Genomic DNA, 16013 nt, shown 5'->3' with positions numbered 1-16013 from the left:
GTCAGTCAATGCTTCATAAAACTTGTCAACTTCATCCTCATCTGCACCCTCACATGGTGAATACACGGACACAATTCTTGTCCTAATTCCTCCCACTGACAAATCTACCCACATCATTCGCTCACTTACGTGCCTAACAGAAACTATGTTGCGTGCAATGGTATTCCTGATAAAGAACCCTACCCCAGACTCTGCCCTTCCCTTTCTAACACCCGTCAAGTACACTTTATAATCTCCTATCTCTTCCTCCTTTTCTCCCCTTACTCGAATATCATTTACTCCTAGCACATCCAGATGCATCCTCTTTGCTGACTCAGCAAGTTCTACCTTCCTTCTTCCATAAGCCCCATTAATACTGATAGCTCCCCATCGAATTCCATTTCGTTCGCCGAGTTGTTTCCAAGGAGTCCCTCGCCTGTCAAATGGGAGTGGGACTCCATTACTCCCATAGGTCCGAGGCTTGCTTAAAGTGTTCTGAGATCGGTAAATTCATGAAGCCGGATGCTGCCCTACTTGCACATAGTCCAAGTGAGGATCTCTCCTCTAACGGGTTATGGACCACCGGTGAATTGTGTAGTCCTAGCCGCCTGAGCACAAGGAGGGCCACGACTCAGAATATGTCCGAGATGCCCACTCCCATTCCATAGCAACTGGTATCCCGACTCTCAGGACCACTTACTAGGCCACTCAGCCGTTGCCCATGGTTCACGAACTAGGACGTGACTACAGTAACCCACAAAGGTGAACCATAAAAACAAAAGCAAAAAAAAAAAAACTAACAAAAACCAGTGGATCAGACTCAAAACAGATCGAAAATAACATTATTACCGACCAAGGAACCACTTATAAAGCAAAATGATGCTTGGTGTCTAAAGGGGTGCAAAATCCACGTCTAAGGCCCCACAGAATGGTACATGTCGCGAATAAAATAGAACCATGGTATGTATCATGTTGGGGTATTAATCAGAAGTAGCCAAGACTCACGGTGTTCCACAAAAGATGGTACTACTCACAAATATTGCAATACGTACAAGTAACGCAGACCTATGGTGTGTCTCACACAATGGCGCAACTCATAGCCATCGCAAACCGAGAAGGTTCCCCACCTAGGTGTCCTAAACACGGGCGCCGGTATTCCCGTGGTGTTCCTCACATAGTGGGTACTAATCACAGGCAACGCAGACAACATGTATCTTACCGGTACTCCTATTATTAATTAGTTTAAGTTTTTTAAGAGTCCGAACAGATTTCTCCTTAGCTTACAATAGACATAAATTAACTGAATGAGTGAATGTCATATAGTGGTACAACTCACAGGCTACGCCCAGACCCGCGGTGTTGCTCACATGGGTACGACGCACGGGTACTGGAATCCACCAGGCCAGGCTTTTACTGCTACTAATCACAAACCTATTTCGTACCGAATTTAGTGGTACTACTTGCAAGTACAGGTAACCTATGGTGTTCCCCGCGTGATGGTACGATTCAAAATTAGTTTCATGGTTCTAATTCATTCATCTCTTGGTCTCCCCTTTTAGTCGCCTCTTACAACAGGCAGGGGATACCATGGGTGAATTCTTCGTCTGCCACCCCCACCCACAGGGGGGTGTGTGTTTGGTCCGCGAGTGGTATTTTATTTCCCTCAAGTCCGCCGGCAAGCCGGTGAGGACCCCCCTATCCGCCACCTGGGACGCGCCACGTGGGAGTATCACCTCTCCCCCTGCTACGCCTGCGTAGCACGTTCGTGGACATATTTTCCTAGGACCAAGTAATGCTGCATATATTAATTTAAAAACCATCCCGCTGAGTTAAGGATAATGTTGAGACGTTCATGGTTAGTACATGGAAAGAATTTATAAAAACTATAACATGATTATCTATTGATAACGTGCACAATAATACTATTTAATTTATCATTATACAAATTTGAGTCAGAGTCTGCAAGGGAGGGAACACATCCAAACATGTTATTAACTTTATTACTTTATGTTCACATCATAATTCACGCCAGTCAAGAGTTCATCGCAAAGAGTATAGAGTCTACTATCAACTCTGACTTTACTCCGTGGATGCAAACAGAAACAATCGGTTGTATCGGTAGTTGACAACTGCTGAATAATTCGGTAGTTTTCATTCGATAGTCCCGTCACTAGCAGGAATACTTGATACATAAACTGGAAGACTCGAAAGGAAATCAGTACGATTTGTTCTGGATAATTGAAAAAAAAAAAAAAAAAAAAAAGCAAGAGTAAGGTTATGGAAATTCTGTGTGGCAAGCCACTCGACTAAGCAGCATGTTCCGAGCTGTGGCGTGGAATGACATTAGTAGACGAATAAGCTTAAATGGAGCTTTTAAGATAGGGAAGATGACAATATAAAGATACATTTAGAATTCATGACGATGATGCTCGTTGTTTAAAGCGGCCTGACATCTAGATCATCGGCCCCCAATAGCATGAGATGAAACGAAATGTAGCAATAGTTAAAATTCAAAATTTACCCACTGACTGAGATTGAAAAAATGAAAATGTAGAAAATGTATGAATTTAAAATAATAATTGGATCTAATTCGCAATGCCTTATTTTCTTGTAAAATAAAAATAATAATGTTATTTGTTTTACGTCCCACTAATTACTCTTTTACTGTTTTCGGAGACGCCGAGGTGCCGGAATTTAGTCCTGCAGGAGTTCTTTTACGTGCCAGTGAATCTACCGACACGAGGCTGACGTATTTGAGCACCTTCAAATACCACCGGACTGCCAAATTGGGGTTAGAAGGCCAGCGCCTTAACCGTCTGAGCCACTCAGCCCGGCATAAAATAATTTAGAAATAGATTAAAATGTATTAAATGTATTAAAATGGAATAAGGTCTTGCCTTAGAAATGACATATACATTTCACACAAATCTAAAAAAAGCATTAAAAGTATTCAAAGACGCACTAATATAATAAAAAATAAAATCCAAATTAAAAAGAAATAGAAAACTCACTTTTATACACGATAAAAATGCCACTATCCCTCATAAAACTGATGATGAGTTCTGTTGAGTGGTCGTCATCTGGTGGAATGGGGGAGATAGTACTCGGGAGTTGTAGACCGGGGCGCGGATCGGCCAGGTCCACACTCTGCATAAGGACATGTACATTTGGAATTCGAGAGGACAAATTGGGGTAAACATCCATTTATAAGAAGAGGAATTAGAGACTGGAATAATTTATCACGGGAAATGTTCGCTAATTTTCCAATTTCTTTGAAATCATTTAAGAAGAGACTAGCTAAACAACTGTTTGTTTGTTAAGAAGGGTTTTCTTTTTGCTACTTGCTTTACGTCGCACCGACACAGATAGGTCTTATGGCGACGGAAAGGGCTAGGAGTGGGAAGCAAGCGGCCGTGGCCTTAATTAAGGTACAGCCCCAGCATTTGCCTGGTATGAAAATGGGAAACGACGGTAAACCATTTTCAGGGCTGCCGACAGTGGGGTTCGAACCTACTATCTCCCGAATAGTGGATACTGGCCGCACATAAGCGACTGCAGCTATCGAGCTCGGTTTGTTAATAAGGAAGCCATACTTTCCAGTGTCGACTTAGTAAAATGTAACATAAAAACTTTCCAGTCTGTCATACACACAAAAACTTCAATATAAATGATAACATTATAAATATACCTGCTTGCTTGATGTGAAAATGGGAAACCATGGAAAACTATCTTCAGGGCTGCCGACAGTGGGGTTCGAACGCACTATCTCCCGAATAGTGGATACTGGCCGCACTTAAGCGACTGCAGCTATCGAGAGTTGTAGACACACACAATTTTGGATTTTAAAACTTTCACATTTTGTATTACTGGGATTAAAGACCTTATGGGCGCATGTAAAGGGGTATTTGGTCCACAGATCTCGTCTGTAAAGACACATTAGTTGCCAGCTACTGATGAAAATTGCAAGTTGAGAGGATCGGTTCCTATCCTCATTTTCATTATTCAGATCCTCTTCATCATGACGTGTATTTTCTGGAGGCATTCCCCCTCTCCCCACGCGCTGTTTAAAATACTGTAACGTGTTGGCGGGTAGGAAAATTTTCGCTTTCTTTCCTCCTTCCATAAAATTAGTACCCGTTTTGATTCCCTGCTTGAAATTTCACTAAATCCAGTGAATTCCTACAATCATTCTTTTCTCGTTACTGCACCGAGACTCTGGAATGCTCTCCCAATAGATATTTGGGGCTTGACTTCCTCCCTTACATAAAAATCTGCCTGCCAAAAGTTTTTTCCTGGATACATATAACTGAGTTGTGTGAGTCATCGAGTGTATGTTGTGTGAATGGGATTTCTTTGACCTGTTATGCACTACAGTTATTACTATTATTGAACCCTTGGTGGTAAAGGTCATGGGTTCATTCTTATTAGGCCTATTATTATTTCTTTTTGTTCTTATGACTAGTATTTTCACTCTTTATTACCTTACTAATTTGTTACGCGATCTTTCATCATGTTGTTTGGTAATTAATATATGTAAAACACACAACTGTTGTTTAGTAGTTTACATTTCCTGCTATCTATATAATTACATAAAAATGAAATTTTGTATGCCTATTTCGAGTGGACTCAAAAACTAATGGACCGATTTCGCTGAAAATTTCGCAATTTGTTCTTATTACTCTTGGGAGTGTTTAGGAAGTGGTTTGAACGAAATCCGATAGCTATTTTTTATTATGAGTAAGTTTATTCAATTAATTTAATTGCAAAGCCGCATCAAGTCTGGATCGACATGATGGACAGACGACAACATTTTAAGCTATATCATCATAGTCCAGTAAGAAATGTTGTACAGAGGGGTCCAGAAAAATTTAGACACTTTTATACCGTAGTTTGGAAAAAAATGACATATCGTTGCAATTCTTGCACGGTAGTGTAGTCCATTGTTTTCTCAACAGATGATGAAGGTCTGGTGAATGGCGCGAGAGTCTTGGCACGCGTTTTCCAGCAGATGACAGTGCAGTGATGAATGAAGTAAGATTGTCGTTTGAGCAACGCAAGGGCGTATTGAAGTGATACTGGGAGTACGAATACATGATCGAGGTACAACGGCAATGGCGTAATGTGTACAGAACTCAGCCACCAACACGTATCGTTTTCGGGATAACTGTGAAGCCGACGGTATTGCTCGGGATGTGCGTAAGGAAAGGTCTGGCCGACCAAAAGCATCAACAAGTCCAGCTTCCAGCGCTGGAAGAAGAAAAGAAAATGTCCAAAGTAACCGAGTTTAAGGACGTATGAGTGTATGTTCTAGCATACCTCTCAACTGAACTTGGTACACATATGATTTACTGTCTGAAAGAGATTACTATGGGGGGTTAGATACCACTAGAACCCCCAGGGGCGGAGGTGAATTATAAAAACACAGAAAGAGGGGAAAAATATAAAAATAATAGACAACGACAAATGTGAATGTACAGTCCATAGTTTTGGCGGTCCCTGAGGTGAATAATGACACTCCAAATGTCGTTGAAGTCAATGTTCAGCCCCATCGGTATGGTGATGAGAGAGGGTGGGAAGGAAAATGTCCAAAATGAGCAAAATTACGGTTGTATGTATGTTCCTTCCAGCATAGCCCGCATACAGAGTTGGTGCACATGTGACTTCATATATGAAAAAAAATACCATTGAGATAAATTACTCCTTGGACTCATAGGGGAGGGAGTGAAATATTAAAAAAAAAAAAAGTAAATGTCTGATATTAATGTCGAATACATTGTTTACGAGGTCACTGAGTTGAACTCTGACAGTCTGGGTGGTTAAGTCATACTTCAACCGCAATCAGTATGGAAGTTGATGATGATGATGCTTGGTGTTTTAAGGGGCCTAACATCAAAGGTCATCGGCCCCTAATGGTACGAAATGAAAGACCAAAAATTGCTAAAGCATCCACTGACCAAAATAAAAATAAAATATGGCATGAAGAATGAATGGATGGACAGGAACTCAACAAAACACAAAACAAACAAACAAAAACCAGTGGATCGGACTCAATACAGATCGAAAATAACATTATTACAGACCAAGGAACCACTTATAAAGCACAATGATGCTTGGTGTCTAAAGGGGGTGCAAAATCCACGTCCAAGGCCCCACAGAATGGTACATGTCGCGAGTAAAATAGAACCATGGCATGTGTCATGTTGGGGTATTAATCAGAAGTAGCGAAGACTCACGGTGTTCCACAAAAGATGGTACTACTCACAAGTATTGCAATACGTACAAGTAACGCAGACCTATGTTGTGTCTCACACAATGGCCCAACTCAGAGTCAACGCAAACCGAGAAGGTTCCCCACCTAGGTGTACTAAACACGGGCGCCGGTATTCCCGTGGTGTTCCTCACATAGTGGGTACTAATCACAGGCAACGCAGACCCACGGTGCTGCTCATATAGTGGTACAACTCACAGGCTACGCCCAGACCCGCGGTGTTGCACACATGGGTACGACGCAAGGGTACTGGAATCCACCAGGCCAGGCTTTAACTGCTACTAATCACAAACCTATTTCGTACCGAATTTAGTGGTACTACTCGCAAGTACAGGCAACCTATGGTGTTCGCCGCGAGATGGTACGATTCAAAATTAGTTTCATGGTTCTAATTCAGTCAGCCCTTGGTCGCCCCTTTTAGTCGCCTCTGTCGACAGGCAGGGGATACCGCGGGTGTATTCTGCATGTGTGTCCCCCGCCCGCAGGGGGGTAGTGTGTTTGGTCCGCGAGAGGTATTTTATTTCCCTCAAGTCCGCCGGCAAGCCGGTTAGGACCCCCCTATCCGCCACCTAGGAAGCGCCACGTGGGAGTATCACCTCTCCCCCTGCTAAGCCTGCGTAGTAGCAGGTTCGTGGAGTATGGAAGTTGTAAAGGGGTGAAAATGAAAGAACGTAAAAATAACCGAGATTATGGGTGTAAGTGGGTACGTCCCATAAATTCTCTCAACGAAACTTGGTACACATATGACTTACAATCTGAAAAAAAAAAATATATATGGAGATCAAACATCCCAACCGCCACTGGGGGTGGGGAATGGGAGGGAATGACATGTAAAAGTAAAGGAAAATAATCGGTAAAAATGTCGAATCTATTGTTATGTGTCGCTCAGACGAATTGTGACGCTCTGGATACCGTTTAAGTCCACGTTCACCCTCCATTGAGGCGGTGGTGGTGGTGATGATGATTGTTTTAAGAGGAAGTACAACTAGACGGGGGGCTGAAAGGGTCTTAAAAGTAAATAGTCTAAAATGACCGAAATACGTGTTGAATCCACTGCATTTGGGATCGCAAGGCTGATTGTTGACAGTCTCAATGGCAACTGAAATCGTGTACATCATATCTATAGGCCTACATGTAATTATCACATTACTTTTTTGAAAGGATCTAATATTTCCCTATAAATTCCAGCATCCACAAGGACAAACTTTTATTCGAAAATCAAATAATCTAAAATTTGAAATCGAACATATCTAAATAACTTTAAAAGTACATGATATATCGTAAAATATCAATCAACATCTCAGTAAGGAATTCTATAAAAATTAACTTCACACATAACTAACTGGTAATAATAAAACATTCAAAACATTAAAAAAATCTATCCGGGCAACGCCTGGTACTACAGCTGGTCAATTATAAAATTATTATTATACATTCAATTCTCATAACAGTTTGGTGAAGGCATTTAGAAAACATATATGTACAGTATTAAGTATTTAATTTTATCGTATTTATGTTTATCAACACTGTTGCGTATTTGTCCATAGTATTTGTTCGTTTGCAGAATTAATATGTCTTGTTTGTTTTCATGTTTTAATTTTTAAATTTTATTTTTAAAGTGGTTAAGTGAGAGAAATGACCGTGAGTCCTAACGTCCCGACAAATATAAATAAATAAATAAATAAATAAATAAATAAATAAATAAATAAATAAATAAATAAATAAATAAATAAATAAATAAATAAATAAATAAATAAATAAATAAATAAATAAATAAATAAATAAATAAACAACCGGTAACGTTTCCTATGTTATTTTTAAACTAACAATAATTGCTAACACGCTACACAGGCACACCATGATCACAACTTGCAGTATTCAGTCAGACTAGCCATTCACTCTACCACTTGCAAACTAAGACAATCACACCACAGACTTTTCCACTACTGTCACTTATATTCTAAGTCAGTTCGACAGTTCGCTATCACATCTTGCGCACAACAGTCTCACAATCCTGTAGTTCGTACACTGCCTGTACACTCACAACAGATTTAGTTCACTGCCCCTTGCCGACCATTCTTACGCTGTTGAATAGACTCTTCTCTGACAGCATCTGGAACACGAGAGACTCAACTGCTCAACTACAGACAGAGCGAACACTCAATTTTACGGACAGAACTCTCACACAGACGGATTCCTCAACTTCAACTGAGCTGCTGAACCACCACTCAAGCTCGTCCGACCAACCTTAAATAGGTAAATACTCACACCTCGCGAAAGCAGAATCTCCTAGAACACTCTTGAATCCTAATGCTCTGGGTTCACCTTCCACGTCTCCGTAATTCCATTTCAAGTACTCAGCCACCATCACAGTACTGACTGATGTCATCCATTTCCAACCGATATGTATATCACAGTAAGTTATATCATGAGGTTAGTGTTACCTTCATTATGATGGTGATGATGCTTGTTGTTTAAAGGTACCTAACATCTAGGTCGTCGGCCCCTAATGATACGAAATGAGATGAAATGCAATGACAATTTAAAAGTCCAATATTCATCCACGGACCAGAATTCAAAACGTAATGATGACTGAATGGATGAATATGAATTTAAAATAATCATCGGATCCAATTCACAATACTGAAAGTTAAAAATAATCCTAAAATCGATCCACTGACTAGAATTCATAAAGACGACGATGAACGATGATAATGAACATAAAACAATCCGTGGATCCAACCGGCAATACCCAACATTCCCAGAAAAGATCTTAAAACAATCGTATTACTGACCGAGGGACTACTTACAAAGCAGTATCCGCAATCGATTATGCTTGTTGTCTAAAGGGATCCAAAATCCCAGTCAACGGCCGCTCGTAATGGTACTTATCACTAGTAAAGTAGAACCATTGTATTTCTCATGTAGCGGTACTAATCAAAAGTAGCTGAAAATCACGGTGTTCCACACATTATGGTACTACTAACAACTATTGTACGTCACACAGGTAATGCAACCTATGGTATTTCTCACATAATGGCGCCACTCATAATCAACGCAAACCCATACTGTTCCTCACTTAAGTGTACTAATCACAGGGACCCGTACTATCCATGGCATTCCTCACATAGTGGGCACTAATCACAGACAACACAGATGGTGATGGTGGTGATTATGGTTTTAAGAGGAAGTACAACTAGACAACCATCCTCAGGCAACGCAGACCCACGGTGTAGCTGATATAATTGTACTAATCACAGGCAACGTAACCTCGTGGTGTTCCGCACATAGTGGTACTAATCACAGGTACTGTAAACCCACAGTGAACAACTCTCTGCTGCTATTAACCACAAACTTATTGTGTACCTATCATAGTGGTACTACTCGCAAGTAGTAAAGGAGACCCGTGGTGTTCCCCGCCTGATGGTACTAATTACAAGTAGTTTCATGGTTCTAAATCGTTAATCCCTTGGGCGCCCCTTTTAGTCGCCTCTTACGGCAGGCAGGGGATCAAGGGATACCGTTGGTGTATTCTTCGTCTGCGTCCCCCACCCACAGGAGGTTTGCCTTCATTATTCCAGGACCAGAGGACCAAGTTTATGATGGACTGTTTGCTGCTTTTACAAGTGGCTTTACGTCGCACCGACACGGATAGTTCTTATGGCGACCATGGGATGGGAAAGGCCTAGGAGTGGGAAGGAAGTGGCCGTGGCCTTAATTAAGGCAGAGCCCCAGCATTTTCCTAGTGTGAAAATGTGAAACCACGGAAAACCCTCTTCAGCACTGCCGACAGTGGGGTTAGAACCCACTATCTCCCGGATGCAAGCTCAGAGCTACGCGCCCCTAACCGCACGGCCAACTCGCCCGGTCATAAGCAATGACAATTATTTATAATTAAACTCATTTAGAATAAGTAAAATACTCTATGCAACAACCACTAAAGTGATAAGTTTCACGTTGACCGATTCAAAATTCAAACATTTCACTCCTAACGTAACAGATCCCTTTCCTTGCCTCTTGCGTAAATAACTACTTTGTACCTGTGTAACCTGCAAAGTGTCTACAGAACCGCCACCGTTTCTAGTGCTTGCCACTGATTCGACAGGGTTCGAATTCATAACAGTGTGTAGCTTTGATCTGTGGAAATGTATGTGTCTGGTATCGGTTTGGAGTGCTGAGCAAGTTTCATTACTGAACTATCATTTGACTTTGATTGCTCGGATCTCTCTGACACTATTTACTCGCCACTGCACATTCCTGTCGTTGCTCTGCTGCTCGTTAAATTCAATATCAAAATTCCTCGCTCCAAGTGTTACACTTTACACCACGTCCATCGGCCGCTCGCCGCAGCCATCTGCCATATCTCGTCTGCGTCATGTGAAACAGAATCAGTGTTCTACTTTCAGATCCCTATCCGCATAGCATCACAGCGAATACCGTCTACTGTGCCACAGAAACCTTCCAATTTGCAACATTTTCCTGACTGAGAGGATGAGGAAGGACAATATTTGATCTCCCTACGGTAATTAATTTATATTTTCCAGATTAAATACTATATTTCTTGTCTGTTTCATTGGATTTCGGTTCAGAGGGTCTCGGGTTCGATTCCTGAATTGGGTCGGTAATTGTAATCGCGAACGGTTAATTCCTCTGAAATGGGGGGAAAATGATCAGAAATTGCATAAATAAAAAGTACCAGGTCGAAGTTGTCCGGAAAAATCTTTATCATTCACACTGTATATCGAAAGATTGACCCAATCACCAGCAGAATGAAAAAGAAAAGAGTCTCCTATTTCTTTCATATCTTGAGACTGCCAGGAAACATGATGATGATGATGCTTGTTGTTTTAAGGGGCCTAACATCGAAGGTCATCGGCCCCTAATGGAACGAAATGAAGGACATGAGATATGAAGTTAAAATTTTAAAAAGTATCCACTGACTAGAGTTAAAAAAGAATGGTAATGAAGAAAAATGAGGGTGAGATTAAAACAGTCAGTGGATCTAATACGCAATGCCTTATGTTCTATTAAAATAAGAGGAAGTACGGGAAATCGAAGGAATAAGGCATCGCCCAGTAATACAGATATTAACACATAATGTACGTTAGACGTTAAAATAACACATTAAAATGCGCAACACAAACTAAAATGGAGTCAATGAGATAAAAGCGCAACTGACATAAACAACACTAGGACAAAGGACATCATCACACACGATAAAACAGACCGCTATCCCTCATAAAGCGGATGACGAGGTCTGCTGACTGCTCGTCATCGCGCAAGATAAGGGAGATAGTACTCGGAAGGTTAATACTACGGCGCAGATCGACCAGGTCCACGCACTCCGTAAGGATGTGTACCACGGTAAGATGGTCGCCGCAGGTACACACCGGAGGGGGTTCTCCTTTCAGTAGATGGGAGTGCGTCAAGATACCGTGGCCGATCCGAAGGCGACATAATACCACGGCTTCCCTCCGCGAAGCCCGAAGGGAAGTCCTCCATACCTTCGTTGTTCCTTTTATCGCTCTCAGCTTATTGGGAAGTGGGATGGCCTGCCACTCCATCTCCCAATGAGATATAACCAGATGTCTCAGCTGAGAGCGAATATCACTTGCTGGAACCTTGAAAGGCAACGGGAGCAGTGTAACTGCCTCCTTGGCAGCCTGATCCGCTAACTCGTTTCCCTCTATGCCCATGTGGCTGGGGAGCCACACGAACGTAATTCTGGTGCCGGCATCCGAACACCCGGCCAGCAGGTCCTGGATCCGCTGCACCAGAGGGTGTCGAGGGAAACAGGTATCAACAGACTGAAGCGAACTCAAGGAGTCAGTACACACGAGAAAGTGTCTAGTGCGTACCGCAGAGCCTCACAGATAGCATAGAGCTCTGCCGTGTACACACTACAGGTGTCCGGGAGAGCAAAAAGAAACCGATCATTGTCGACACCGAACGCACAGCCCACCTTCGTATCTGTCCTTGAACCATCCGTGTAAACGACGACCGAACCTGGATAGCGGCCAAGAACGGACAGGTAGATCCTCCGATAAATCGAAGGGTCCGTGTCTCCTTTCGGGCCAGTGTGCAAATCCAGGATGATTTCAGGTCGTCGTACAACCCACGGAGGTACCCCACTTGGTTGTCTGACAAGGCAAGGAATCGAAGGTACGTCAAACAATTCATAACTGCTATCCAAGCGTATCCCAACCGGCCGCGTCGCACGAGGATGAGCAACGTACAACAAACGGTTGCCATTGCTGAATACGCAGGGATAGCTCGGATGAAGTGGCATCTGTCGCAAATTTGCAGCATACGTAAGTAGTAGTTGCTGGCGCCTCAGGTGTGAAGGCGGCACACCAGACTCAGCGAGCAGGCTAGCGATGGGGCTAGTACGAAAAGCTCCCGTCGCCAACCTAACCCCGCTGTGGTGGATACTGTTCAGCTTCGCAAGAACGCTTGGCCTTGCGGAGCCATATGCTGCACTGCCGTAGTCTAACCGAGATAAAATGTGTGCCCGATAGAATCGCAGGAGCACCACGCGGTCAGCTCCCCAACTAGTGCTGCTAAGAAACTTCAAGAGGTTAAGCCTCTTGGTGCATTGCACTTTTAGCTCCCGCACGTGTGGCTCCCACGATAATTTACTGTCATAAAGGAGCCCAAGAAATCGGTAGGTGTCAACAACTGGAAGAACGACATTACCTAGATAAAGCTCAGGATGAGGGTGAAGTGTACGTTGACGACAAAAGAGGACAACGGAGGTCTTTGCGGCAGAAAACCGAAAGCCATGTTCTAAGGTCCACTTCGCCACCCTCCTAATAGCTTGCTGTAACTGTCGCTCTGCGACTGCCATACTGCACGAGCTATAGTGCAGAGCAAAATCATCCACATATAGGGACGGTATTACGGCTGGACCAGCAGCAGCGACAATACCGTTTATGGCAATCGCGAACAGAGTGACACTAAGAACCGATCCCTGTGGGACTCCATTTTCTTGAACGTGGTATTGCGAATATGTCCTACCTACTCGGACACGGAATAGACGGAGGAGCAAAAAATTCGCAATAAATACCGGCAAGTTACCTCGGAATCTCCATTGATGCAGGACTGAAAGGATGCCATATCGCCAGGTGGTGTCGTAGGCCTTCTCCAAGTCAAAGAAGACAGCTACCAAGTGCTGTTTGCGGAGAAACGCATCCTGGATAGAGCTCTCCAGGCGTACCAAGTGGTCTGTGGTGGATCGAGCGGCTCGAAATCCACATTGGTACTCGGACAAGAGTCCTTGTTTCTCCAGACACCACACGAGTCTGCGATTTACCATCCTCTCAAATAGCTTACACAGGCAATTTGTAAGACAAATCGGTCTGTAACTTCCTGCATACTTAGGATCTTTGTCAGGCTTGAGGGCAGGGATGACTATGCCCTCTCGCCACTGAGACGGAAAATCACCCTCTGTCCAGATTCGGTTGAACACACGAAGGAGATATAGTAAACTATCATCACTAAGGTGTTTCAACATCTGGTTATGGATGTTGTCCGGTCCAGGAGACGTGTCCTTGCAAAGCGCTAAGGCGCTGCGGAGTTCCCACTCCGTAAAGGGCACGTTGTAGTCCTCTGAAGCTTGGGTGGCAAAACTAAGGTGATGACGTTCTGCCTCCCGCTTCAGAGGGAGGAAATCAGGGTTGTAATTCCCGGAGCCAGAGACATCCGCGAAATGACTAGCGAGATGGTTAGCAATCGCGAGGGGATCAGTGGCGACACTGCCTGCAATGGAAATTCCCGGTACAGCAGATGATCCTTGAATACCCGAAATTCGTCGAAGTTTCGTCCACACTTGAGATGATGGAGTATGTGACGTCATGGACGACACATATCTCTCCCATGAAGCCTTCTTACTTTGTCGAATAAGAACTCGCGCCTTAGCGCGGAGTTTCTTAAATGTTGCCAAGTTGGCCACAGTAGGCTGTGTACGGTAACGCTTATGAGCGCGACGGCGTTCTTTGATGGCTGCTGCTATTTCATCGTTCCACCAAGGAACGAGTTTTCGGCGAGGAGTCCCCGAGAAAAACGGAATGGACTCCTCAGCAGCAGCAAGAATAACTTGGGTGATGTAAGTTATTTCCTCGCCGACGGTCCGCCTGACATCATCGCTAAAGACAGCTAGTGATGTGTACTTTGGCCAATCAGCATGTTTAAGAATCCATCGAGGGGGAGCCTCGACGGGTTTATGATTCAACAAAGTAAGAACGATGGGAAAATGGTCACTGTCACAGAGATCATCGTGTGCATTCCACCGAAACAGTGGAACCAACGTTCGGCTGCATAGACTAACGTCTATGCGAGAATATGTGCCGTAACGTACACTAAAATGAGTTGGTTCCCCTGTGTTCAAAATACATAAATCCAGATCTGATAGGAGTGTTTCCAGCTCTCTTCCTCGGGGGCAAGGCGTCTCAGAGCCCCATATGGGGTGATGGGCGTTAAAATCGCCAAATAAGAGGAAGGGTGGCGGAAGCTGATCTATAAGATCAGCGACATCAGTGATGTTCAGATGCTGGCCTGGTGGAAGATAAACATTGCACACTGTTGCTATGACAGGCAGCGAGACGCGAACAGCTACAGCCTCAAGAGGGGTTCTTAATGGAACCTCTTCGCTGTAGCTATCAGAACGTACAAAAATGCCAACGCCTCCGGAAGCCCGGTGAGCATAGTATCGTTCTGTCGAGTATAGTTTGAAATTCCTCAAGACCGTGTGATGACCAGGTCGGAAATTGGTCTCCTGAATACAGACTATACTCGCTGCGTACTCACTAATAAGTTGACGTAACTCAGCAAGATGCCTGTCATAACCGTTACAATTCCACTGTAACAGTGCCATAGTGTGGACTATAAAAGGAGTGTTAGGTTATGAGCGACAAAATGCTCGTAAGCCTAAACACTATCTAGTTCTACATCCGTAGATGTAGAGGACAGCGCGACATCCATCCCGTCATCAAAAGATGGCAGGGGTGTCGCCCAGAACTTCGACGCTTTTCGGGCGCGAGGGGGTCCCCTACGAGGAGAGCGCGCAGGTTTGGGAGCAGGAGTGCCTCCCGGCGCAGACTCATATCCCCCAGATGGAGGGCATGACTTCTCCTCCGCAGGGGAAGTCCGAGAGCGCTCAGGACGGGCGCTCTTCTTCCCCCTTTTCTTTTCAAGTTTAGACGGGCTGGGAGATGGGTTCCCAGCCCTGGTCAACGAAGCCGCCTCCGCCGGCGGGGGCACGACTTTCGTCGACCTCCTAGGGGGGGGAGACTTAGTCTTCCCCCCTTTCTGTGCCGGCTGGCAGTTCCCAGCCGGCACAGACTTCTGGTTGGTCGAAGGTGGGGTTGTCCCCCCCTTCGAGCTTTGACTATTTGCGACGTTGCTGGGGGCAGCAACAGTCGCCTTGGGCGCGGCGGTCTGGACAGGTGTCTTGGTCGTAAATGACGAACCTGGAAGACTCTGAGCTATCAAGCTATAGTCGAGTGTACGGGCAGGTGTATTCGTAGAATGAAACTTACGGCGCGCTTCCTGGTAGGAAAGACCATCCAGGGTCTTGATCTCCTGGATCTTCTTCTCACTCAGGTATGTCGGACAATTCCGATCCCGAGGAGAATGAAAACCGGAGCAGTTAGTGCACTTGTATGGAGTTGTGCACTCCTCCGCGCCGTGAGCTACTCGTCCACATGTACCACATACAGCCTGATTCGAACAGCGAGATACCATATGTCCGAATCGCTGGCATTGATAG

This window comes from Anabrus simplex, chromosome 4, assembly GCF_040414725.1.
Source record: "Anabrus simplex isolate iqAnaSimp1 chromosome 4, ASM4041472v1, whole genome shotgun sequence".
In the NCBI taxonomy this organism is placed as follows: domain Eukaryota; kingdom Metazoa; phylum Arthropoda; class Insecta; order Orthoptera; family Tettigoniidae; genus Anabrus; species Anabrus simplex.
This window is presented reverse-complemented; position numbering follows the sequence as displayed.